This window comes from Rhineura floridana, chromosome 9 (assembly GCF_030035675.1).
Source record: "Rhineura floridana isolate rRhiFlo1 chromosome 9, rRhiFlo1.hap2, whole genome shotgun sequence".
Taxonomy (NCBI): domain Eukaryota; kingdom Metazoa; phylum Chordata; class Lepidosauria; order Squamata; family Rhineuridae; genus Rhineura; species Rhineura floridana.
Genome location: NC_084488.1, coordinates 65,857,755 through 65,885,209, shown reverse-complemented (window position 1 = coordinate 65,885,209; position 27,455 = coordinate 65,857,755). Strand labels below are relative to the sequence as shown.

The 27,455-nt window shown below is 42.5% G+C and overlaps 1 protein-coding gene across 6 annotated transcripts in view; it reads right to left on the bottom strand.

Moving 5' to 3' along the window:
* Positions 1-21,278, bottom strand: part of TTC29 (tetratricopeptide repeat domain 29) — a 226,350-nt gene extending 205,072 nt beyond the window's left edge. For 3 of the 6 annotated variants that reach the window (XM_061584747.1, XM_061584752.1, XM_061584751.1), the window contains exon 1: positions 20,297-20,602. The gene's annotated coding sequence lies outside the window, so the exon portion shown is untranslated. Of the gene's footprint in view, positions 1-2,963; positions 2,994-19,915; positions 19,996-20,296; positions 20,603-21,207 lie in introns of those variants that run through there. The other 3 variants (XM_061584750.1, XM_061584748.1, XM_061584749.1) reach the window with 3 other exon arrangements.
* Positions 21,279-27,455: the final 6,177 nt, after the last annotated feature.

The following is a 27,455-nucleotide window of genomic DNA, read 5'->3' as shown; positions in this document are numbered from 1 at the left end:
AACTTCATTTGACAGGTGTCGCAGGAGCCCAACTGGGCTAACCCCTGCTAAGCCCAACGCTGGGAGGCCCTATCCATCAACACTCTCAAGACCAGAGCTTGGAAGATTACTTTTAAAAAGTAATCAGTTACAGTTACAGTTACATGGCCCAAAAAAGTAGTAATTACCGTTACAATTACAATTGCTCTGAAAGTAACTGATTACTTTACTTTTTCTCAAAAGTAATTGCTACAGTTACATTTCAGTTACTTTTTTAAAAAAAGTCTACAAGGTGCTGGCCTTGGCTGCTGCACATCTAAATAGCCTAAAACAACATTAAAAATAAACACACACACATACAGACGGAGTAGAATAATTCTTTTTATAGCAATGGTGGTCTCTCCACTGGTAAGGGAGGGAGGCAGAGGCCACTACTCAGATCTTTGCATGTAAAATCAAGTGCAGCCCCCCCCCACTCAGCCAGCAAGCATAATCTCTCTCACTTAACCACCTTCCGGACCCTGCCCTGCCACCAACTAAGGGACACTCACGCAAGCAAACATTTTCCCCTGAGATGCAAAAAAGTTAAAATACTGCAAATGCAGCACAGTAACCAGAGAGGGTGGTGGAGGCCACTTTATGTGCCAAGTGCAAACACACACACAGACACATTGTCATCTTTCACCTCCACAATTCTTTATCTCCATTCTGCTTCTGCCTCCTTCTCCTCCTTTATCCATGTTCTTGACCTCTGGCTCCTTTTCCCCTCCACTCCATTTTTTAAAACAATTGTTTTCTCCACTCCACCCTGTCTCACTCTCCACCTCCTCCCTTGTTGCCTCCTACCCACCCACAGATCATGACGATAATGAAAGTTGAAGAGGAAAGCACAAAAGCAGGACTACAGCTGAACATCAAAAATACTAAAATAATGACAACAAAAGATTTATGTAACTTTAAAGTTGACAATGAGGACATTGAACTTGTCAAGGATTATCAATACCTTGGCACAGTCATTAACCAAAATGGAGACAATAGTCAAGAAATTAGAAGAAGGCTAGGACTGGGGAGGGCAGCTACGAGAGAACTAGAAAAGGTCCTCAAATGCAAAGATGTATCACTGAACACTAAAGTCAGGATCATTCAGACCATGGTATTCCTGATCTCTATGTATCATACTTTGGACACATCATGAGAAGACATGATTCACTAGAAAAGACAATAATGCTGGGTAAAACAGAAGAGAGTAGAAAAAGAGGAAGGCCAAACAAGAGATGGATTGATTCCAAAGGAAGCCACAGACCTGACTATAGCACTCAAAGCTAATTATACAGGCCACTAGAAAATAAAGATGTAGGGATGGCTTAAAAATGTAATATTTGTTTCCTGTTATTCTGGCACCAAATTGTTTGGTTAGTAAAAAGTGTTTTTTTTATAATGCTACATCTCAACATGCACTTTACATATGAATGCTTTACTATTTCCAGAATAATGAGTCCCTAGGAATTTTTATAATATATTTTCCTTAATATCATATTCTTCAGCTTGGAAACTAATCAGAGCAGACATCATAGCTGTTACCTGCCTATTCCCAAAATATCTGAACAAATATTTAAGGGACTTTTGGTGTGATGAAACTAAAGGTCAGGGTCATAGCAAAGGGCAGCTGTTAGAGGGAGAGACTTGAAATTGTCTAAGTCATGTCTTCTCCTATCTATTTTTTATAACCTCCCAATAAACAGACCTCTCTGATTTCAAACACATTTCTGAAATTCAGCAAAGCCATCAGTTCTCTAAAAAGGCAGCATTTTTCTTGGCTCATGCAGCAGCTACTCAGCCTTTTCTCTTCAAATGCAGATTGTATGTGTGTGCGTGCGTGCGTGTGTGTTGATAATACACAAATATCTCAGTAAATGTTGCTCAGCATTAATTTCTTGCACCAATATTTCCCTTCTTCCAGCCAAGAAACCTCATAGTTTATTAGTTTTGGTGAAATGTATAAGAGTGAATATAAGCAAATGGACTATAATTGAGTTTTGGTCTTTGAACTCTAAAATTCCATCACAAAAACTGATGAGTGATTACTTTTATCCACTGATCAAAACCTTTTAATGGTTATTTCTGCTAGTGGCAGGGCATTTATCTCTACTTAAAAAGCTAAAGCTGCTAATATTCTTTGAAAACTATACTATGGGCTGTACTCAATGTAGCACTATCACAAGCATTTTGTCAGCGCAAGGACTTTTACTTGCACAACAGAACGTTTACTCCTTCTCTCCCATGCACTCCCTAAGTTTGTTCTGAGATTTCCCCCACCCTCCAGAGCAGATCTGGGGTTGTTATGAAGCACATGTGGGGGAGAGGAGGGGGAAATCCCCTTGCACTAGTTGGAGTTGTTCTGCTGGCCCAAGGATTTTGTTGCATACCACCCTATAGGCAGGCAACTCATGGACTGTGTGCACGAGGGGGACTCCCACCAATTCCTGCACCCAGAAGCTGCCTCCCGTCCTCATCAGCTTACTCCTAGAAGGGGAGCCTGTGCCCGTTTCCTAAGCCACTTATCTTGATCAGCCCCCAACTCAAAGCTGACCCCTTGCACCTCTCTCGCCCCAGAAATAATCCCATCAGCTGCATGTTTCTTGCAGGAGAGACCAAAACGCAGAGTCTCGCCTCCCCCTTTCCTGTTAGCCGCGCCGCCCAGGAATGAGCCCAGACCAGGGAGACCTCCAGGAGAGGCGATCTTACATTTTCGTCAGTTTCACTTTGCAATTGACAAGAACGTGCGTTTTGTTCAAGATTCAACTACTGAGATCTATCGACGTGGTGCTTGCCTGAAAATGTTCCCTTAAAAAGGTTGAGTGTGGGAAGCAGCAGCGGGGGGGGGAGCCACGGACAAGCAGGAGGGGAGAGGAGGCGGCAGGCGGGAAGGAAGGCGGCAGAACGAGCAGTGGGGGCACGCACGCATACACACCATCGTCACTCACCTCAGCTCTTCACCTCCATTCTGCTTCTGCCCTGCCCTCCAGCGCGGTCTGGCTCTCCACTTCCTCCCTCATGCCTCTTAACACAGAGCATGAGGGAAGAGCAACAGTGCGCAGAAGCCTAGTGTGAGGCACATGTCTTTTGCTCACCAATCACAGGAGCAGACTTCCTGTCTCCCCCCCAGTAACGTCCAAATGTAACACGGGAAAGTTATAGTTACAGTTGAAAAGTAATAAAATTACCACTCGTTCTGTTACAAGTAAAATGTAACTAAGTTACCCACTCGTTACCCAAAAAAGTAACTAATTAAAAGTAACTTGTTATTTCTAATGAGTTACTTCCAAGCTCTGCTCAAGACACAGAATTGATGCTTTGATTAGATAGCTTTATTGTCAAGCAATTGCTTGGGAGGTTGCTCAGAGGTAAAAATCTCAGTGCAAGCCCCCCAACATGCTGCACACTTCATCTTATATACTTTTTCAAGGTTACATGATTACACAATTATCACATGACGATAGATAACCGTATGTCACTCAGTCCCATAACTTGGCATGAGTTTTCCTTACTTGGCATAAACAAGTAACTACATTTCTACGAAATATGCATGTCAAGATAACTTTTCGCTTCCTTTCACATACAAATTACTCCCTTTCCCCCCCTCCTTATTTCCTTTATATCTCCCTTGACAATATGTGGCAATGCAAACAAGCATTTTGATACATTATAACCATTAACTTTTGCCTTACTTCCTTTCTCAGCCTTATAAGAGCAGTTTCAGAAATATGCATAACAATGTTGAGGCCTGGCCATTTTGGAGAGCTCACAAAAGCCTGAACCAATGTGTAAATTCCACGACACAGGATAAGTGCCATGAGAATGTTGGTCAGTGAAGCAGGCTGTGAGACTCACAGACAGGGTTTTTAGCAAAGAGAGTGAAACCTGAAGCAGAAGGGTTAAGCTGTGAGAACAGAGCGCCAGGTTTGCCAAGGTCAGTAGCTGGCTGGGAAGCCTGATAAGGTGGGATGCTTGGAAAAACTGAGTGTGGGGGGAAAAGCTGTCTGTGAAGAGAACTGTGTCTAATGTCTTTGCCTAGTAAAGACTCTTACAAGAAACTTGCCTGGCCTGGCTTATTCCTGTTCTATACAACTCTTGGATTCCATCCTTGTATGATCTATACACGCACACACAACAGGGGTTATGGGCCCAGCTTATCATACAAGGTAGAGGGTTCGAGAGCAGTTGACGTGACGTTGGTGCAGAGAGAAACAAAGTGCAAGAAAGAGGCAAGTAAGAGTGGACAACATGGCTGTAAACCTATTATCCGGGATGCCGATGGAGAGGCTGAATGCTGTAAACTACTCCAGCTGGAAATGGAGAATGAGAGCAGTTCTGATTAAAGAAGATTTGAATGATGTCGTAGAAAACCCCCCTCCGGCAGCTCCTTCAGCAGCGTGGTTGAAGAAAGACGAGAAAGCGAAGGCTTTTATTACTCTGGGGCTGTCTGATTCTCAACTGTTGCTGGTGAGTAATGAGCCGACAGCTAATCAGATGTGGGAGAAGCTAAGAGCCGCTCATGTGCAGCAAACTGCAGGGAGCAGGCTGTGTTTAGCGCAGAAACTTTATCAGATGCGTTTTACAGATGAAGTGACTATGACAGAGCATCTGGCTGAATTTCGTAGATTAAATGCTGAGCTGCAAGATAGAGGAGTGCATCATAGTGACATTCAGATGGTCTATATACTGTTATCTTCATTTGATCAAAAATGGGATGTCACGGTCTCTAGCCTGGAAACTTTACCCGATAGACATCTGAATTTGGACTTTGTAGAACAGAAACTTCAACAAGAGTGGAATAGAAGACAAGAAAATAAGAAAACAGAGTTAAAAGAGACTGTGGCTGTACAACAACAACAAAATCAAAGAAGCAGGCAAGAGAATAAAATATGTTACTTTTGTGGGTCCTGTGGACATATACAGAGACATTGTTTAAAGAAGAGAAATAACAGGGACTTTGGAAGTCAGAGAACAAGCGTGAACTTTGTTACTAAGGAGGACAATAAACTCATTAACTCTAAGTGGCTTCTCGACAGTGGAGCGTCTAATTGCCTAATCACAGACTCTAGTTTATTTTACACTTCAAAGCCGGTGCAGGAGAAGATTTATCTGGCTGACGGATGGACTCAGGACGTGATTGCGAAAGGCACGCTCAGGTTACGTAATTTGGGAACTATATTAACAGATGTGTTATTGGTTTCTGGTTTAAAATATAACATTCTATCAGTAAGAAAATTGGCTCAAATAGGTTGTAAAGTTACATTTGAAGGGGATAGATGTTTTGTGAGAAAGGATGGTGAAATATGCATGCAAGGGAAATTACAGAACCAAATGTTTATGGTTGAGTGCAATCTTGATAAACCCACGTGTGCTTGGATAAGATTTAATAAAGAGAAACATGATAATTATTTACATGAATGGCACAGAAAATTAGCACACACACATTTCGAAAAGATACAAAACACCCCAAAGCATAGTCAAGATTTGAAATTAACACATTGTGAGCATGTGGATGAGTGTGAGGTATGCTATAAAACAAAAATGACTGTGACTCCGGTAAATAAGAGCTGTGAAAGCACGACCACTGAACCCTATCAGCTCATACATGTGGATTTGGCTGGACCGTTCCAGTGCTCAAAAGGTGGAGCAAGGTTTTATTTAGTGATTGTGGATGATTTCTCCAGATTTACACATGTGTTCTTATTGAAAAAGAAAAGTGAAGCAGAAGAGAAATTAAAGGCATTTATACAGAGAACAGAGACACAATATGGGGTTGTTATCAAAAATCTCAAATCAGATCAAGGTGGTGAATTTACCAGTAATTCATTTAAAACATATTTGGAAAAGAAGGGAATAATACAGAGTCTCACTGCTCCCTTCAGCCCATCCTCCAACGGAACTGCAGAGAGGAGGAACCGGTCATTGCAGGATTCAATGAGAGCCATGCTAGCAGATGCTGATATGAATAACACTTATTGGGGTGAATGTATTCTGTACACTGTTTATATTCAGAACCGTCTCATGCACAGAACAATAGGCATGTCTCCCTATGAGAAACTGACTGGAAGAAAGCCCAGGGTGAAACACATAGAACGTTTTGGGGCAAAATGCTGGGTACATGTTGCAAAACAGAAAAGGCATGGTAAATTAGGCTCAAGAGCTCAGGCAGGATGCATTTTGGGATTTCAGAATTCATATTATAGAGTTTGGTTGCCTGAGAAACAACAAGTAGTGTTAAGCAGAAGCATAAAGGTGATAGATAAACCTTGGAAAGACAGTCAAACAGTTATCCTTGATAGTGCAAGCAAGCAGGAAGCAGCAGATGTTCCTTTTGGGCAGCAAATCCCATTAAGAACTGCATTGACTGATCTAATACACGGTGGCAAACGTACTGTAAAAAGACTGAGAAGTGAAGACATGGCAATGCAAGATACAGAAATGCCAAGTACCAGTGCAGACACAGGTGCAGGTCCAAGTAAAATAGAAAGTGAGGAAGAAATGGAAATAGATAATGTGAGATCAGAAAGAAAAACGAAAGGTCAACCACCTCAGAGATTCACATTTAATGTTACACAACAGAATAATGAAACAGATGAATATCCAGTAGAATGGGAAAAAGAAGGACCAATAGATAAAGAAACAATGGATCTCATGTGGAAGTTTTGTGTTGAGGAATGAAATATAAATGTATTATCAAATAAAAGTGAACAAAAATGACTCTGTAAAACTTGTGTGAATAAAGAAATAAAGAAACAAGAACTGAACTGAAAATGTAAATAGAAACTGTAAGAAAACAAACCATGTACTGATATGTATTGTAATGAAAAGTTAATATTGTAGAAATGTAATAATGAACAATGAAGTTTTGTAATCTGTGAGTCTCAGGTGGGGGCTGTTGGTCAGTGAAGCAGGCTGTGAGACTCACAGACAGGGTTTTTAGCAAAGAGAGTGAAACCTGAAGCAGAAGGGTTAAGCTGTGAGAACAGAGCGCCAGGTTTGCCAAGGTCAGTAGCTGGCTGGGAAGCCTGATAAGGTGGGATGCTTGGAAAAACTGAGTGTGGGGGGAAAAGCTGTCTGTGAAGAGAACTGTGTCTAATGTCTTTGCCTAGTAAAGACTCTTACAAGAAACTTGCCTGGCCTGGCTTATTCCTGTTCTATACAACTCTTGGATTCCATCCTTGTATGATCTACACACGCACACGCAACAGAGAATGTGCAAAGTAAAACAAATAATTTCTTACTTAGAGGATGTAATTAGGTTCAGCTTAAAATGCACATTGACAAGCCAGCAGCAGGTGAAGAAGAGTGACAGTATGTTGCCACGGAAAAGTTGAACGGTGCTTAATGTGTTGGAAGTGGGGCAAGAGCAACTCCTGTTTTGTTATTTTGTTTATGTTCCAGAAGGGAGAGCTAGGGTCCTCCAGAAGGATAGGCTTGTATACCTTTACCTGTGATGCTCTGACTGACTTCCTTCTGTCGCTAGACTGCTACATCTTTAGGGAAGCTTACCTGCCCCTCCTCCTTCCACCCTTTCCACTTCTTCCTTCTCCGACTGTCCGGGAGAGAGGAAACATCCCTTTGTCTCTGCTCTCTCTCCTAGCCATGAGGCTAACTCCTACACCTGGGTGTTATGCCTCCAATTTAGTTAGTTAGAACTAGGTTTGCCTTTCTATCTACAATGTATTTCTATAAATAAAGTAGCTTTTCTTATTTTACTAAGTCTCAAGTCTCAGTGATCTTGATGCAGGGTAAAAGCCTGCTTTCTTAGGTAAACGCACACATGCTGGCACACTCACATTTCAACATCTGCTGTTACTCTCTGCTTGCTGTTGTGCTTCTTTAAACTAAATTAAGCACACAAACACACACAGGAACATAATGAAGCAAAAAAAATCTCATTTACTTATTTATTTAAGAGATTTCCATTTTGCCTTTTCTGCTGCCATTCAGGCTTACAAAGGCAGCTTACAAAACAAGTTAAAACCTCATAAAATACTCATACAAATTTGTGATATATGATGAAATATTATTCAGAAATACCAGTTAAAACTACTATGACTTAAAATAAAAATCACAGCAATTTATTTTTACACAGATCTCATTACTAAGTCTGTAAATACTATGACCAGCAAGTGTAGGGTGATACCCTTAGACATATCAGTGAAACTTGGCCACAATACCTTAAACACACATACACACAATAAAACTGAACTGAAAGCAGAGTATTTTCATTAGTAGCATCAGAAACAAGGACACAGGATAAAGCCACCACAGAGACCACTTTAATTTGCTCCATATAGCAACACACATTGAGACTTCTGTGTCTAGCAGTTCACCATGTAGACCAAGTGATTTTTACCTATGCTACTGCAAATGTCAAAACCCGAGGTTTGCAATGAGTTGTGAACACTGCCCAATCCACGTAATAAGCAACTACATATGAGCAGTTTACCACATAGCTAAGAACTTGACTGCCAGGTCATGTAAACTAGATCTTACAAATTAGAATAGAGGTTATTTAAACTGTACGAGTTACAAGAATCAAAGATGACAGATTCTTACAGCTTAATGAGGTATAGTTTTGTCCTTTTTCTTTTAAGATACCTAAAAGAAACAAATTAGAACACACTTTAAACACAAGTCAAACACTTAATGGATGAATTGTTAAACACTAGTAATGTGTTTACCATGATGACAGGTGCCATTAGGTGGGGGAAAATATATTACAAGAACCTCTGAGGAGCGTGGTGCTTCTCTGTGTGTTCTCTGTAATATACACACTGCACCCCCTGAACAATCCTTATCGCTGAGAGCCACAGCAATGTTGGACGGCAGCTTTGCCCTCCCTATAGTGTACCCAACTGCATCACTCCTGTCCACACAGGAGTGACTAACACTTATTAACTATGTGGGAAAAGTAAAGGAATGCACCACAGGGACAGGAGCCAAACTACTATCACCCCTTCTGCATTGTGAATCAAACCTGCATCAATCTGCATATACGTCCTGGATTCTGTGTCTTAGTGACACAAACAAAATGTGTAACAAAATGCTGGGAACTAGCTTAGACAGATACTCGAAGGCTTTAATCCTATCCACACTAACCTGTAAGTCCCACTGACTTCTATGGAACTGATTACTGAATAGACATGCATATGATTATGCTGTAAATGCCCTGTGGAACTTCCTACCATTAGAGGTCTGGCAGGAACCATCCTTCCTTTTTTTCAGGCATCTCTTGAAAACTGAACTTTTTAGGCAGGCCTTTGTAAATTTCTTTCTAACCCATGCAGTATTTATTGATGCTTTTATTATTGCTTTGAATTGTTTTTATTAGTTTTAAATGTTACAGGAGACTCCATGCGACAACGGGCAAGAGGCTGAAGTTCAATCAAGCAGGGGCAATGAAACCATGCCCCACAACAAGAGAAGAGTACTAGTAGTGTGAGACTAGTAGTGGGAGACTGCATGGGATTGAAACCCAAGTATGCCAAGAAGATCCGTGGACTCGCCAGGTATGCTGTCTATCAGGACAGATTAGAGATGTGACGGAAAGGTTGCCATCACCCATCAAGCCCACCGACAGGTATCCCTTTCTCCTCATCCATGTGGGAACAAATGATACTGCCAAACGGAGCTATGAAGAAATCACATCAGACTTTGAAGCTCTGGAAAGGAAACTCAAGGACTTTGGGGCCCAGATAGTTTTTTCATCCATCCTTCCAGTATTTAGAAGAGTAGAAAAAAGGGAAAGAAAAATACTCTGTGTGAATGAATGGCTATGAAGGTGGTGCCGACATGAGAGATTTGGATTCTGGGACCACGGGCTATGCTTCCTGGAAGATGGACTGCTGGCAAGTGATGGGTTGCATCTCACAAGGACTGGGAAGAATGTGTTTGGCCACAGCATGGAGAAGTTCATCAGGAGGGCTTTAAACTGAATCCTAAAGGGGAGGGAGATGTAAACTTGGTGGTAATGACTGATGGCTTGTGCACAGTAAAGGGAACAGAGATCAGCTCTAACAAGGCCCAGTAATAGTCCTCAGAGAAAAGTCGTAAAGAAGCCAAGCCATAAATCAAATGGTCTTTGATGTCTGCATACTAATGCACAGAGCATGGGAAACAAGCAGAATGAACTTGAACTCTTAATACAGGAGGGTAATTATGACTTGATAGGTATAACTGAAACTTGGTGGGATGGCTCCCATGACTGGAATACAGCAGCTGGAGAATATAACTTGTTCAAAAACAACAGAAGGAATAAAAAGGGAGGTGGAGTCGTGCTATATGTTAAAAATATATATCCCTGCACAGGAATACAGGATGATGAGCTTGGTAGCTCCATCGAGAGTATCTGGATTAAAATTAATGGGGCAAGTAATAAAAGGAATGTGGTACTTGGAGTCTACTACCAACCACTGTTGACCCTCCGCTCCCCCACGAGGGCCAGGGAGGGGGAAAACATAAGTTTCAGGTTTCCCAGCTGTCAGAAGGTGTGGAAGATCCAGGAGTTGTTGAGTCTGAGCAAGACCTTGGGAGGGGGAGTGAGGTTGAGTTAGGGCCAGTTCCCACGGATGGTGCAGTCTCCGAAGAGGAGAGCGCACTGCCCCCAGACAGGTTGTATGAGCCATTGGCAGATGTTTAGGAGCGTGCGTTGACTCCCCCTTTACCAAGCGGCTCTCGAGATGCTTCAAGCACATCACCACCCCATGACCTTGAGCCGGTTGCTAAGGAGATGGTTCTTTCGGACGAGCCATTGGAAGCGCGCACCCCATCACCCCGCTCTCGACACCGCAAGAAGCGGACGGGTCAGAGGCAGGACTTGTGAAGGAGTCAGAGATTACGATCTAAAACTTTCCCTACTTAAGACTGCAGCTCTCTGGCTTGAGCTGCTGAGTCAACTTTCTTCACACGTTGCAGAGCATGTCTAGAGTGCAGTTAGGGAATTCTAGTGAGCTAGCTTAGAGGTTTCTATGAAGCGCACTGCCTTTGATATCCATTACTTTAATAAAACAAGATTTAATTGCACCTGCATCTCAGCCTCGTGAATCCCGCTCTGAACAGGACAACCACCCAATCAAGGAGAAGATGAGAATGTAACTTTTGAAAAGCAAATTGCCAATGTGTCAAGGAGGCATGATATAGTAGTAATGGGGGACTTCAATTACCCAGATATCTGCTGGGTGACAAATTCTGCCAAACACAGCCCCTCCAAGAAACATTCTGACATAATTTTCACCTACAGAAAGTGGAGGAAGCAACCAAAGGATCAGCTATCCCGGACTTGATTCTAACCAATGGAGAGGATTTGGTGGATGAAGTGGCAGTTATGGGAACTCTGGGGGAAAGTGACCACACCATACTTGAATTCTTGATTTTAACAGAAGCAAAAGCTGAGAGTAGCCATACACGCACCCTGGACGTCAGGAAAGCTGATTGTAATAAACTCAGAAAATTGTAAGTACAGTTCCATGGCAAGCAACCCTAAGATGTCCAAGATGGGTGGAAAGTTCTAAAAAAGGAAATTCTAAAAGCGCAATGGCAAGCAATTCCAACAAGGAAAAAAGCGGGGAAACAGCAGAGGAAACCAATGTGGCTTCACAAAAAGAGAAGACCTGAAAACAAAAAAGGACACATACAGGAAGTGGAAAGAAGGCCAGGCCACAAAGGAAGAGTACAGGCAGGTATCATGGAATTGCAGGGATGGCGGCAGGAAGGCAAAAGATGAGAATGAGCTGAGGTTAGGGAGAGATGCTAAAAGCAACCAAAAAAAAGCTTTCTTCAGGTACATCAATAGTAAAAGACAGAGAAAAGAAATGGTGGCACAGCTACTCAATGAGGATGGCAAAATGATAACAGATGACAAAGAAAAGGCAGAAGTGCTCAATTCCTACTTTGGCTCAGTCTTCTCCCCAAAAGGGTCTATGACTCTCCCAGGAAACATGAAATAGAAGGGGCAGGATTGGAGCTTGAGATTGATAGACAAACAGTCAAGGAATACCTAACAGGGCTGTGGAGTCGGAGTCGTGGAGTTGGAGTCAGAAGCAATTTTGGGTGGAGTCGGAGTCGGAAGCAATTTTGGGTGGAGTCGGAGTTGGAGTCAGTAGAAATGTACTGACTCCGACTTCAAAATAAAATTAATATTTTAATATTAATATTAATTTATTAATATTAATACATTAATATGCATTTGCCATTTATGAAGGAGTCAGAGTCAGAATCAGACAGTAGAAAAATGAATATACATTTGCCATTTATGAAGGAGTCAGAGTCGGACAGTAGAAAAATAGAGGAGTTGGAGTTGGAGTCAAAGGTTTGACATACCGACTCCACAGCCCTGATACCTAATCACTTTGAATGAGTTCATATCTCCAGGGCCCGATAAACTGCATCCTAGAGTATTGAAGGAACTGGCTGAAGAACTCTCAGGACTGCTGTATATTATCTTTGCAAAATCGTGGAGAACTGGTGAAATGCTGGATGACTGGAGGAGAGCTTATGTTGTCCCTATCTTCAAAAAGGGCAAAAAGGAGGAACCGGGGAACTACAGTCACCCTAACATCAATCCCTGGAAAAACTCTGGAGCAGATTATAAAGCTGTCAATCTGTAAGCACTTTGAAAACAATGCAGTGATTACTAGGAGCCAACATGGATTTATGAAGAACAAATCCTGCCAAACTAATCTTATCTCATTTTTTGATCAGGTAGCCTCCTTTGTAGACTGTGGGAATGCTGTGGACATAATATATCTCTTTTCAGCAAAGCTTTTGACAAAGTGCCCCATGATATTCTGATTAGCAAGCTAGCTAAATTTGGGCTAGATGGAAGAACTATCAGGTGGATCCACGGTTGGCTCCAGAATCATACTCAAAGACTGCTTATCAATGGTTCCTGCTCAAACTGGGCAGAAGTAACGAGTGGGGTACCACAGGATTCGGTCCTGGGCTCAGTGCTCTTCAACATTTTTTTAACGACTTGGATGAGGAGGTACAGAGCATGCTTATCAAATTTGCAGATGATACAAAATTGGGGGGCATAGCTAATACCGTGGAAGACAGAAACAATATTCAGATGGACCTTGATAGGCTGGAGCATTGGGCTGAAAACAACAGAATGAAATTCAACAAGGATAAATGCAAAGTTCTACACTTAGGAAAAAGAAACCAAATGCACAGTTATAAGACAGGGGATACTTGGGTCAACAATATGACATGTGAGAAGGATCTTGGAATTGTCATTGGTAAAAAGCTGAATATGAGCAAAGTGCGATGTGGCTGCAAAAAAGGCAAATGCTCTATTAGGATGCATTAACAGAAGTATATGTTCCAAATCACGAGAAGTATTAGGCACTATTCGGCACTGGTTAGGCCTCATCTTGAGTAACGCATTCAGTTCTGGTCTCCACACTTCAAGAACGATGTAGACAAACTGGAACAGGTTCAGAGGTGAGCTACAAGGATGATCAGGAGATGGAAACAAAGCCCTATGAGGAGAGACTGAAAGAACTGGGCATGTTTAGCCTGGAGAAGAGAAGACTAAGAGGAGATATGATAGCACTCTTCAAGTACATGAAAGGTTGTCACACAGAGGAGGGCTGGGATCTCTTCTCAATCGTCCCAGAGTATAGGACACGGAATAATAGGCCCAAGTTGCAGGAAGTCAGATTTCAACTGAACATCAGGAAAAACTTCCTAACTGTTAGAGCCATACGACAATGGAATCAATTACCTAGAGAGGTAGTGGGCTCTCCGACACTGGAGGCATTCAAGAGGCAGCTGGACAGCCATCTGTTGGGAATGCTTTGATTTGGATTCCTGCATTGAGCAGGGGGTTGGACTTGATGGCCTTATAGGTCCCTTCCAACTCTATTATTCTATGATTCTATGCTACAAGACCCTTTGTAGTTAAAGTTTTCTCAATGTAAGCTACAAACTAGCATTACAATTTCTGCTGTGTCTGGATCAAGCTATCCAGGCTCCGTCAAATATTTAAATTTTATCATGAGTGACAACTTCTAGAAAGAACTATAAAATCTTCTGATTCTTAAAAATATATGTGAAAAATAACCACCTGACTTATTCATAGCCTGAATAAATCCCTATCCAATACAATACAAGGAAACATATATTATCTAATACAACATGGCATACTTTGTGCTTGTGACTTATCAGTGGCCAGCCAGCACACATAACCATGTACACAGGGTGTTGCTTTTGTCACACAAGATGTTACAAGAGAAACACATCTTCTATCATAATTCCAAAATAAGAGTTGCAGGCGTTTGCAGGGGAGAATCTGTGTCAAGCAGTGAAAACCTAACCTTTTAATCACACAGTCCTTCTTCTATGACCCCTGGTAGGTTTTCTCCCCCTCACTAGACTCTAAAACAAAGGGAGCCCCCAGTGAGTTGGGAGGAAATAGCCTGGGTGGGTGTGGGAAAAATAGGCTCCCCTCCCCACCAGTAGTGTAGTGGCAAATTCAGAAGTGCAGGGTCCCTATATGATAATCACAGCCATGCCCCCTCCCGCCTTTTCTTTGCTGTGAAGTTGAGAATGAGATCCTTGTTAATGTCTAGGAGCAGATCAGCATGAAAGAGGAGAGTGTTAGCACTGAGAACAGTCTTCTCAGTGTTTGACTCACCTCCTTTCACTCTGATTGGCTCCAATCAGCAGGAAATGACAAGGAAGTATGTTAGAAGATTGTTCTCAGTGGCTAACACACTCCTCTTTCATGCTGATTGGCTTGTAGAATGCTGGAGACATAAGGACCCTGCTGGGATCCTGCTCCCCAGAAAGTAAAGGGTCTTAAGACTTCGCACGACCCTGCACGACTACACCCCTGCTCCCCACTACCAACCTACTCCCCACCCCATTCCTGTTATCTTGGCAAATGTGGGATTCGGACTGCATGTGTGCTAACATAACATCTGCTTTGGCCCCATCCATTGCTGAAGACCTTTTCAAAAGTACCTGAAACAAGTCCACAAAAATTGATGCTGGAGATATAATTGCAGCACCCCAATCTAGTCCTAGAACTGCTATAAATACTAGAAGTGCTATAAGCTGTAATGGATGGGAGAGGAATAATATGCAACAGCAGGCAGAAAATACCAGCAGGGAAAGGATGACAGTTTACAATGAAATGCACAGAATCAACGCATCATCAAGTCATCTACTTAAAGTTAGAGTGTAAAAAGTCAAGGATCTACATTCACATATCTTGCCATAATTTAAGTTTCTCAAGCAGGGAGAATTTTTTTAGAATGGTAAAGTTAACACATGAAAGTAACAGAATGTCAGTTTAACAAAGGACTAGCCAGTTTTAAAAATCCTTCTTTGAAAAGCCAAGGTTTGGAGGTGAATTATCCAAACTGGCCTAATAAGAGAAGAATTCCTACATCAGAAGCATTTCATAGTGTTTTTAATCAGCTAAAGACACTACACTGTTGCACTTGTAAGGATTAGTGCCAAAGTGCAGGGCATGCCATCCAACAGAAGCAGAAGCAGTTTCAAAAGAACAATTCTTGTTTTCTGTGATGATTTCAATTCCCTGGGATACTTTCTCTCAGATGTAATTGGAAAGGGTCAAGGCAAGCTGTTCCATGATTGGTGCAGGGTTGACAAGACTGTATTCCCAAAATCTCTTACTGGCATTTATGATTTTCTTTTGTTACTCTTCAGTAAAACCTTCAGTATTACATGAAAACCATCACCATAAAAATCAAGTAAAGACTCATACGAAAGTAAAGACAAGATGCTGAACTCTCTCTGAAAGAGAGTGCAAGAATATTATCTGTATTTTCTCACAAAAGTATCATACCAACAAAGTGTGGGTTTTTTCATTTTGGTGTGTGTATATTTGAATATGCTAAGTTGAAATATTGGAGTAACCAGGGCCGGTTCTAAAGGGTGGCCAGGTTGGGCACTGGCCTGAGGGCCCCGGACCTACAGGAGCCCCTGAGGGGTCCTCCACTCCCCTTCCACGATCTGTGCCCCCCACACCCCCACTTACCTGTCAACCGGCTTTTTAGCATAGCCCTTAATGAAGATGGCGGCCGCAGTTTCCCTAAGGTACTGAAGCCATTGCCGCCATCTTAGCTGATGGCAGAGACGTGCGCATGTAGCACACACACATGCCATCAACAAAGACGGCAGTGGAGGCTTCATTCTCCTTAGGGAAACTGCGGTCGCCATCTTCATTAAGGACAATGGTGAAGACTAGACAGGTAGGGGGGCCATGGGGGGCATGCGGGGGGGCTGCAAGTGCGCACATACGTGCACACATGCACACCCACCCACCCACCCACTGGGGGGCCAGGGCAAGCTGATGCCCAAGGGTCCCTGCATGCCTGGAGCCGGCCCTGGGAGTAACTATTATCATTATACCTAAATCCAACAGAGTTAGGTCATCATTGGCCATCACTTGTCGCCGAGTAAGATTGTCTTCTAAGATAAGGTCTTTAACGGTGGGTCCGTAAGTGACTGTGGAGGCCCATTCTGGATCCACACAGCCTCCCACAGTGAGGACATAGGTTTCCAGTTGGAAGATGGTCGCAATGAGGATTTGGTTGACGTGCCTTCCGCTTAGCTCGTTTCTCCCTTTCGCCCTGTACTCGTGTGTCTTCAAAGTCCATAGCACCTTTGATAATGGCCGACCTCCAATTGGGACGCTCATGGGCCAAGGCTTCCCAGTTCTCAATGTTTATGTTCCTTTTTTTAGATTAGCTTTGAGAACATCTTTAAACCTCTTTTGCTGTCCACCGATATTCCGTTTTCCATCCTTAAGTTGGGAGTAAAGTAGCTGCTTTGGAAGACGGTGATCACGCATTCGAACAACATGGCCGGTCCAGTGAAGTTGATGTTGAAGGATCATTGTTTCAACACTGGTGGTCTTTGCTTCTTCCAATACGCTAACATTAGTCTGCCTAACTTCCCAAGTAATTTGCAGAATTTTCCGAAGGCAGAGTTGGTGGAATCTTTCAAGAAGTTGGGAGTGGCGTTTATAGATGGTCCATGTTTCACAGGTGTACAGTAAGGTCGGTAGTGCAATGGCTTTGTAAATAAGCATTTTAGTCTTCCTGCGAATATCCCAATCCTCAAACACTCTACGCTTCATTCGTGAGAATGCGGCACTCGCAGAGCTCAGATGATGCTGAATTTCAGCACCGATGTCAGCTTTTACAGAGAGATGGCTGCCAAGATAAGAAAAGTGATCGACATTCTCCAGCATCGCACCATTAAGCTGGATTGATGGTGCTACAGAGGGATTGGTTCGCACTTGCTGATGAAGCACTTTAGTTTTTTTGATGTTAAGCGAGAGGCCAATCTTTTCATATGCTTCTGCAAAGACATTTAGGATAGTTTGAAGATCTTCCTCTGAATGTGCGGAGACTACATTATCATTGGCATATTGAAGTTCTATGACAGAGGTTGTAATTACCTTATTTTTTGCTTTCAGCCTACTGAGATTAAAGCTTTCCATCTGTTCGATATGTGATTTCCCCGCCAGTGGGAAGTTTCCCCTCAAAAAGGTGTAGAATCATGGCGATGAAAATAGCAAATAAGGTCGGAGCAATGACATCCCTGTTTGACGCCTGATCCCACTTTGAATGGATCACTTTGAGAGCCATTGTTATCCAAAATTGTCGCCGTCATGTTGTCATGGAGGAGTCACAAAATATTCACAAATTTATCAGGGCATCCAATTTTCAGAAGGATGGTCAAGAGAGCAGTTCGATTTACAGTATCAAAGGCCTTAGTCAGATCAATAAATGCCATATACAGAGGTTGGTTTTGCTCCCTGCATTTTTCTTGAAACTGTCGTGCAGTGAAGATCATGTCCACTGTCCCCCTGGAAGGGCAGAAACCATTTTGGGATTCAGGGAGGATGTCTTCTGAAATAGGTAGGTGGCGATTTGTGAGGATTCTTGCAAGGATTTTACCTGCGGTAGCAAGAAGAAAGATGCCTCGGTAGTTCCCACAATCTATTCTATCACCCTTCTTGAAAAGAGTGATAATTATGGCATCCCTAAAGTCTTCCGGGATCTCCTCCCTCATCCAGATTTTTTCCGATGATCTTATGAAGTTGTTGTGTAAATTCAGGCCCACCTTCTTTAAAGACTTCAGCAGAAATCCCATCAGGTCCAGTGGCTTTGTTATTTTTCATTTGATTAATGGCTTTACTGACTTCATCCAAATTAGGGGATACTGCAGGCTTATCTCTAATTTGTTGTTGTGGGATTTCCGAGAAGACCTCATCAGCCACAATAGAATTATGATTAAGGAGGTCGTGGTAATGCTCTTTCCAAAGCAATGCAATAGACTCTTTGTCCTTTAGAAGTTTGGTGCCATCTATTGAACGTAAGGGATTTGTACCATAATTTGTTGGTCCGTAGATGGCCTTTGTGGCATTAAAAAAGCCCCATGCATCGTGAGCATTTGCAAAATGCTGGATTTCTTGAGCTTTTTTTCCCCACCAGGTGTTCTTAAGTTCTCTAGTTCTTCTCTGAACCTCAGCCTTTGCACTGGCATAGATTTTTTTCTTAGCAGCACAGTTAATGTATTTCTGCCATATCTGGAAGGCTTTCCTGTTCTTGTCAACGACATGTTCAATCTCACTATCATTCTCATCAAACCAATCCTGATGTTTCTTAGTTTGGTATCCAATAGTTTGTTCACATGCTGCAATAATGGAACTCTTCAGTTTAATCTAGTGTTCCTCAACTTTTTCAGGAAGTTCCGTAGGTAGATGTTTCTTGAGAGTTGCTTGAAAGCAAGCTCGCTTAATAGGATCTTGAAGGGTGTGGATGTTCATTTTACGCCTTGGCTTTCTTCCTTGGAGCCTACGTTGAGGAACAATATTAATGGCCATAGTGGATCGAATTAATCGGTGATCTGTCCAGCAGTCATTGGCACTCGTCATAGCCCTGGTGAGGAGTACATCATGACGATCTCTGGCACGGACAATCACGTAATCCAGGAGATGCCAGTGCTTCGACCGAAGGTGCTTCCATAGGTATGCTCAAGCACACTGATTACAGTGGTCATAAACCAGTTTAACTCATGTTGGATGTGGGCCTGACTGTTTATTTTGCTAAATAAAAATTGAGCTTGATGTTTCCCTGCCCATGGATTTTATGAAAGAAAGAAAAACCTTTTTAATTATCCACATGTCAATGGAATATTGTACTAGCAAACCACCAATGCACCTCTACCAGCATGATTACATATACAGAAATGCAGTCTTGGAGGGAGTTTTGAAATACTGTATTTGCTTGCTTTTAAAAATCCTGGACAGCCACATGAATCTGATGAGGGTTTTGCTGTTCAGTCAGTGAGAGAAGCTTTGCTTCCACTGCACCCTCTCCCTTTCCCCCCCAAAGGTTTCTTACAGGGTTTTTGTGATCTTGTCCTGTGTGTTTATACAATTCAGCGTGTCATTTCCTATCGAAGTGAAGCATTCCTGACAACTGCCAAACGATCCTCGCTGAGTTAAAATGCGCCTGACTATACCATATGTATTTTCTGAATCAGAGAAATGCGCAGCCAGTTCTAGCTCTCGTCGCTGGAGCTTCTGAAAGCATCCTTTGCTTCCTTTGCACTCCTCAGTTATTGAATCCCAAGGGTACCACTGCTAACAACAGATCGTATCAAGGCTCAAGCATTGTTGAACACGGGACAGCACGCAGTCTCTACTCGCCACGACGGGAAAAAAAGAGGACCCAAATGATCTCGGGTGTTTATCGCTCCGCCCCTCGCCACCTTCCGTCCGCACTATTTCACTTTTCAAACCAGCTCCAACTTTGCACCACTCGCCCCACCCCGGAGCTGCGGAAGAAATCCAGGCTGCGAGGAGCAAACGTGGACGACAACACGCTAGAAATTCCTGCACAAAACCCACCTGAAAGCCTCACGGAAGGGAAAAAGGGAGAGGCGTCTCTGCCGGGGACACTTTCAGCCCAATCCTATGCATGTTTGCTTGGCAAGCAAGCAAGCTCCACTAAGTCCGACTGGGCTTAGTAGTAGGAGCTTAGTAGGAGAATAGGAGGGCGGGCCCTCTCCCTCAGCTGGGTTCGAGAGGGAGAAAAGTAGTGATTTAACACCGCCTATGGCGCCAGCAGCACCCATCTATCTGTCACCATCCTGACTCCCCTCCCCTGGCCTATCTAAGAGGCGCGCGGGGCTCTCCTCTCTCCGCGGACTGAAGTAAAGCTCCACCAGTCCGCCTCTTTCTTTCTCGTCGCTTCTACACAAGGAAGGGAGGCGATGCTCGCGGGCTAACCTGCAAGATGGGTCGACACGTGTCTTCTGAGAGGCTCTGGTTACTTCTTGAGCAGGCTGTCGCACCCACAAGCACTCAACCCAGCCCCGGAGAAGGGAAAGAGCGCAACTCCGAATTGGTCCTCTCACTTGTAGGCCTCAGGCGTAAGGGAGAGCAGGACGCCTAGTCGTCACCTTGGCAACCGGGGGTTGCTTGGAAAGCGAGCGCTCCGCCCCCGGTCATGCCCTTCCCATTCCTTACGGAAAGGAAGAGTCCAGTTCCCCGCCAATGACCCACTGGTGTCATAAACTTCTTATGTTCCGTCTCTCGCCGCTCTGTACCGTGAAAGTGAAATGTGTCGGGGGGAGGGTTGAGGATGTGTGGGTTTTAAATCAATAATACGGGTTGGCTGCAACTTTTGTGCCACCTCCTGTCTTGCGGCTGTCCCTCTAACAACAGTTGTGTAGCTGCAGCAACGGATGGTGATCTTTGGCTTCATTTCGGGATCCCGACGCACATGTCGGTTGAAAGCACCAAGCCGACCAGTTATGTTTTTCTGGTCGGTTGGCAACCATAGGCTAGCCTGTAGCTAGACATTTTTTGTGCGGGGGTGGGGGCGGCCGCGGCGACAGAATTTGAGTGTAACTAAGTTTGTGTGTGTTGCTGGTGCTAAATTAGTTAAGCAGCACAGCAGAGAGTAACCGGTCTGAATGCGAGTGTGCCAGTGTGTGCATGCATTTACCTAAGGAAGCAGGCTTTTACCCTGCATTAGGATCACTGAGACTTAAGACTTAGTAAAATAGGAAAAGCTACTTTATTTATAGAAGTACATTGTAGATAGAAAGGCATATCTAGTTCTAACTAACTAACTTAGTTGGAGGCGCAGAGAGAGACATTAAAAAAGAACACTGTTTCCACCTTTGTAACCTTACCTTCTAGGACTGGGGAAGGAAGGCTGCATAGCCCCTCTACGGTGGCGAATCAAAGCGGAGAATAAACCCCAACCAGAATCATTAAAGAGGAACCAGAACCAGAAGCTGCTCGCTGTGAGGTAGGATCCCTGAAACAATCTTAGCTCCTCACAAGACCGCAGAAATCTACATTAAGAGTCTGAGCTCAGACCGAGGGTGACTTTGAGCATGTGCAGAGAAGCCATCATCTGAGTACTTAGAATTTGCAGCCAAACTTCACAGAAACATAATGTTATTTAAATGCAGGCTTTGGTCACAGAGGCCAAAACAAGCAGAGCGCTGGAGTAAAGTGCATTTAGGACAAAAGGAAACTCCAAGGCATGCTTACAGTCACTTAATAAAAATTGGTTAACCCTTGCAACCCAATCATATGGACAGTTCCTTGGAAGCAGGTTGTACTGAGTTCAGGTGGGGTTACTTGCAAGTAACTGCAAAGGATTGCTGAGTTTAATGACATGCTCTTCAAGAATAAATAAAATGCACATATTTTACATTGAGGTGGCAATGCTATGTGCATCCGTAGGGAATAAACCCCATTAAAATAAATGGAACTCATTGCCAGTAAATATCCTTAGGGTTGAATTGCACAACTGTAATCCTAAACACTCAAGGATGTCCCACTGAACTCAGCAGGACTGCCTTTTAATTTGAGAAAGTATGCTTCAGATTAGGGTTGCCAGGTTCAGGGCCTGAGACTTAGGGCTGGTGCCAGACATACTGGGGCCCTTGGGTGCAAGCCTACCCCAAGCCCTAGCGCTCCCCTTCCGCAATTTGCTGTGGATCGCATGGGAAGAGCTTCGGGGCTCTACCATTCCCTTGCTTAACCTACCTTGTTCTGCAGTTGCACACACAGCGGTGCCCTTAACAAAGATGGCGGCTGAGGTTTCCTTAAGGAGCTGAAGCCTCTGCTGCCATCTTAGTTTATGGCAGTGAATCACTGAAGGGGAGCATAGGGGCCCCTCAGGGGCCTCTCTAGTCCCAAGGGCCCTTGGGCCAGTGCCCCACCTGGCCACCCTTTGGAACCAGCCCTGCTGAGACTGATCCTGTATCTTTAGGATAAGAGAATGTCAGCCAAGTGCAGGTGTTCTTGCAACACTGTAATGGCAAAAACCACAAGGTGGAATTCTCCCTTCCCCCTGCACAACTTTTAAAGATACAGAAGACCTCTTGGTTGCTATATTTTCCTCTGTGCCCAGATAGGCAAGTTAAGAAAAACAGTGTTGATTGCAGCCTTTCTACACTGTTGTGTGCATATCAGGGTTCTAGATATTGCAGTGCCCCTCTTTAATGGACAAAGAACTGACATTTGTCTCGTCTATTTCCTCAACATTTCTACTCCCTCTTTCACACTTTTATCTGGCCTCACTTCTCTTTGCATATCCCTAGGAAATGTCTGACCAAGCACTTTAAATATGACTACAAATCTCATGTGATTTCCTAAGAAGATATTAGGATACTGGAGATTTAATCCAATCATTTATTTTTCAACGAAGCATGCTAGTTTTCTTGGTTTTCCTTTTATTGATTACCAAGACAGCCTGTTTACACTGTATAAACAACACCCTACTTACTAAGCAATCTGTCTCTTCTTTTTAAAGATAGGCATACTTTGTATTGAATCATCCTCAGAAATGTGTCTGCATTATGTGTTTCTTTTGTTTAACTTTATGTTTGAGGAACATGATGAAGACAGTAGTGCCAATGAAGATCAAACAGACTTTCTGTATAGAAATCACTAAAGGAATCTCCAGTCTTACTTACTTACTTACTTACTTACTTATTTATTTATTTATTTATTTATTTATTTATTTATTGTATTTATATACCGCCCCATAGCTGAAGCTCTCTGGGCGGTTTACAGTAACTAAAAACATTAAAAACAAATATACAAATTTAAAACACATCTTTTAAAAACAATTTTAAAAATTTAAAACAATTTAAAAATATGCTAAAATGCCTGGGAGGAGAGGAAAGTCTTGACCTGGCGCTGAAAAGATAATAGTGATGGCGCCAGGTGCACCTCATCAAAGGGATCATTCCATAATTTGGGGGCCACCACTGAGAAGGCCCTCTCCCTTGTTGCCACCCTGGGGTAGTGTCATGTTCCTTGTTATTCTAGTCTAAAAAGCCAAAACTTTTATTTCATTTATTGTTCTTTCTTTGAAAAGGAAGGATGGGGAAACCTGTGTCCCTCCAGATGTTGTTGGACTACAATGCGCATCGTCCATAACCATTCATTGGCCATGCTGGCTGGGACTGAGGGAAGTTGTAGTCCAACGCCATCTGGAGGGCCAAAGGTTCCCCATCCTTGTCTTAAATCATTTACCAGAGTGTAAGTCCCTCTGAACATATTTAAGGCCAGGAGTTAGGTGTCCTGTGTCTACAGATAAATTGAGTACATGATGACAGATGGATATAAGTACTTAGGCATGTACTGGAGAAGTTTACACTTCTACAGATACCATATATTGATTAGGGCTGCAGTCCTAACCCCACTTACCAGGGATAAGCCCCACTGAATTCAGGAGGACATACTTTTGAGTGGATGTGGTTACAATTGCATAATTGGTAGTGAGAAAGTGCTCAGAAGTTGTTTATGGTGCTTAGAGGAAAAACCAGGAAAAATGGAATAGAAACACTAGCTACATTTATTTTATCAAGCAGCTTCTTTTCATGCCATTTGAAGGTCTACATTCAAAACTAAAGGAAAAAACAGTGTTTTATCATGCAGACTTAATTCATGTGAAGTATGTGTTTCCCTGTATTTGTGCCTAAGGACACTGGCGAAGCAAGAGAAATATGACCTCATCAATATTCCAAGGACTGCAAATAGAAGATACACAGAAAGTAAACATAAACTTTACAGAGATAGTGATCCATTAACTTGCATGTTGATCCAGAATTGATGAAATGACATAATTTCACAATTATAGTACTAAGAATTGTTCGTTTCAAAGATATTTTTTAAATGTACTAAAATCATGTCTTTATTTCAACCATCATATGGCTTAAAACAATGGGAATTTAAAATTGAATGGTTATAATGGAAGGAAAAAGGGAAATTGATCTACAGTTAGGATGCTAGTGTAGTGTAGTGTATTAGAAGATGGATAAATCAGTCTCGTTATGTGGGAAATCTACAGGAGTAATTCCATTGCCAATGGTGTTTGGCTTCAGGATTGGATTTGAATGGAAAATGTACTGACCAAGTTTAAATTGGCCGAGTTCTGTGAGTTGTACATTTAAATTTTAGCAGTGAATCAAAAAGCCGCGTGATATTTTGTTAGAACTGCCTCTTTTGTTCCACAGTTCCAGTTTATATTTTTAGCCTATCTTGTCAGTTTTTAAAAATAGTTTTCATAGGAAGTGTAAATAGTTATAATCACTGTTTTGTACACTGTCTTGGAATCTTCTGATAAAGTAGTTAATTTTTAAAAATAAATAAAATCTTACTATTTTGAAAGATAATTCCTTTGTAATTCAGGGTTTTACTGTGTGGGACAGGGTAATATATTCAGCAGAGAGGGCATATTCTGGCAGCAAAGAGTAGAGTTCTTGCTTGAAGCTGTTTATCATTGGAATAGAATTCATTTCTAGGCAGATGGATTTGGGGGTAAAGAATGGTCAAAAGGTTTATGGAAATCAGAGGAATACATTTCACATGCTAGTTACAATCATAGGCTGCATAACACAATTTTTATTCTAGAATCAATGGAGACTAACCTTGTTTTTTCCATCTAGTCCACACACAATCTAGACCTACTGCATATTTTTTTGCCCCTGAAAAGCACTTCTTGACAAACTGGTTTCATTCCAAAAATAGAAGCTCATTGTAGATTGATTCTGTGTTACTCTGCATCATGTCCATTTAAAAACAGATGTAGGCGGTCCCAGAAATGGGGAGGGGGGAGTTGTATTCAGCCTGTCCAATGACATTGTGGATGGGCATATACAAGGGAAGGGTTTTCAAAAACATCAAGTAACCACACCACACGCCCATCTGGATGGCAAGATCTGGACTACCAAATGCACAGTTATAAGATGGGGGATACTTGGCTCAGCAATATGACATGTGAGAAGGATCTTGGAATTGTCGTTGATCACAAGCTGAATATGAGTCAACAGTGTGGTGTGGCTGCAAAAAAGGCAAATGCTATATTAGGCTGCATAAACAGAAGTATAGTTTCCAAATCACGTGAAGTATTAGTTCCCCTCTATTCAGCGCTGGTTAGGCCTCATCTTGAGTACTGTGTCCAGTTCTGGTCTCCACACTTCAAGAAGGATGCTGACAAACTGGAACAGGTTCAGAGGAGGGCAACAAGGATGATCAGGGGACTGGAAACAAAGCCCTATGAGGAGAGACTGAAAGAACTGGGCATGTTTAGCCTGGAGAAGAGAAGACTGAGAGGAGATATGATAGCACTCTTCAAGTACATGAAAGGTTGTCACACAGAGGAGGGCCGGGATCTCTTCTTGATCGTCCCAGAGTGCAGGACACGGAATAATGGGCTCAAGTTGCAGGAAGCCAGATTTCGACTGGACATCAGAAAAAACTTCCTAACTGTTAGAGCCATACAACAGTGGAATCAATTATCTAGAGAGGTAGTGGGCTCTCCAACATGGAGGCATTCAAGAGGCAGCTGGACAACCATCTGTCAGGAATGCTTTGATTTGGATTCCTGCATTGAGCAGGGGGTTGGACTTGATGGCCTTATAGGCCCCTTCCAACTCTACTATTCTATGATTCTATGGTCTATAACCAATCTAGATAGAAAGCAGTATGTTGAGGATGAACAATTCCATATTGAGAAAAACAAGGTTTTTTGTGCTACAAAGGTGTAAGTGGTAATGCACCCTTAGACTCTACATCTGCATACGCATGAGTGCACATAAATTATAAATACTACAATCTAGATGCTAAACTTACAGCTTAAGTAAATTTCAGCTACAGCTTACCAGCAAAAACTTTGTTTTAAATACTGGTAATAAAGTTTGCCTATATATTGGCTATGACAAGGTTAGATTGAATGAATAAGGGTAAGCTGCATATGCTAAAAAGGAACACAAGGAACAGGCACACATTATTGACTTTGTATAGTCAGATATTTTTCTCTAGAACAGTAGCTGTTAGTTTCCCTTCCTGAGCATGAAAGACCTTAAGTTCTTCATGGCCTCAGGCAAATGAATGCGAAGGTCTCCTTCATGAGTGAATGAAACATAATCAAAACATAGGGTGAGATACTACATTGTTTCTATGTAGTTTGTGGTGGGGTTTTGTTTTGGGTTTTTTGAACTGTTTGTTTTCTTTTTTCACGGATAACAACAACATGTAAAAACAATGCACATACTTAGTATGTTTTCTTTGGCATACAATACTACCATTTGAGTCATTTTTCTCATTTTCATGTTACATAGAAAGAATGAGGAAATTGATATAATTTCCCATCTCAGCCTATCAAGTCTCTCCATGAAAGTCCTTGTGAAGCCAGTGCTGAGGCCCCAGCTTCATTAGTTCTCGACCATAGGATGAATCTGTATCACTGTCCTATGAAATCATCTTCTATATTCATTTGTCTTACTGCTTGTAACTGTTTTGTTAATTTTTGAAGGAAAAAAATACTAGCTGGAATTCAAAATGACTGAATTCAAGGTACGATTCTTTTTACCTGTGTTCCTCTATAGTACACGTTTACCTTTTGTTCACTTGGAATACACTTGTTGTATGTATATAACTTCAGAATTAAGCAGTGATGGCTTTCAAAAGGAAATGTAAAACTAACACGTTGATGTGCAGTAGTTTGGGGAGGAGGAAATATTTCTGCATCCAACCCCTGGAGAAGAGGGGCTCAGAAAAGAATAGATTTAGGGGCAATGAAGGAAAGTAAGAATGTGGAGACAAATGAAGATGCAGGGAAGGAAATTATGAGATCATTTCATTAGCAAAGAAGAGATATGGCACTAGAATGCAGAGGGGGATATTCTTAGGACATGAGAGGGAAACTCAGGCTCAGGGGCCAAATGTGACCCTTCTGGCTTCTCTGTCTGGCTCTTGGAATTCTCAGGCCACACCTCTCACCCCAGGCCACACCCCTCACTGGCCCTGCTTCATACCTCAGATATTTTTGCCTGCCAGGAATGTGTCTTTGAACTCTGATAATACCTCTGGCTTGTTTAGGTGGAGAACAGATAGGTGTGTATGAGAGAGTGTA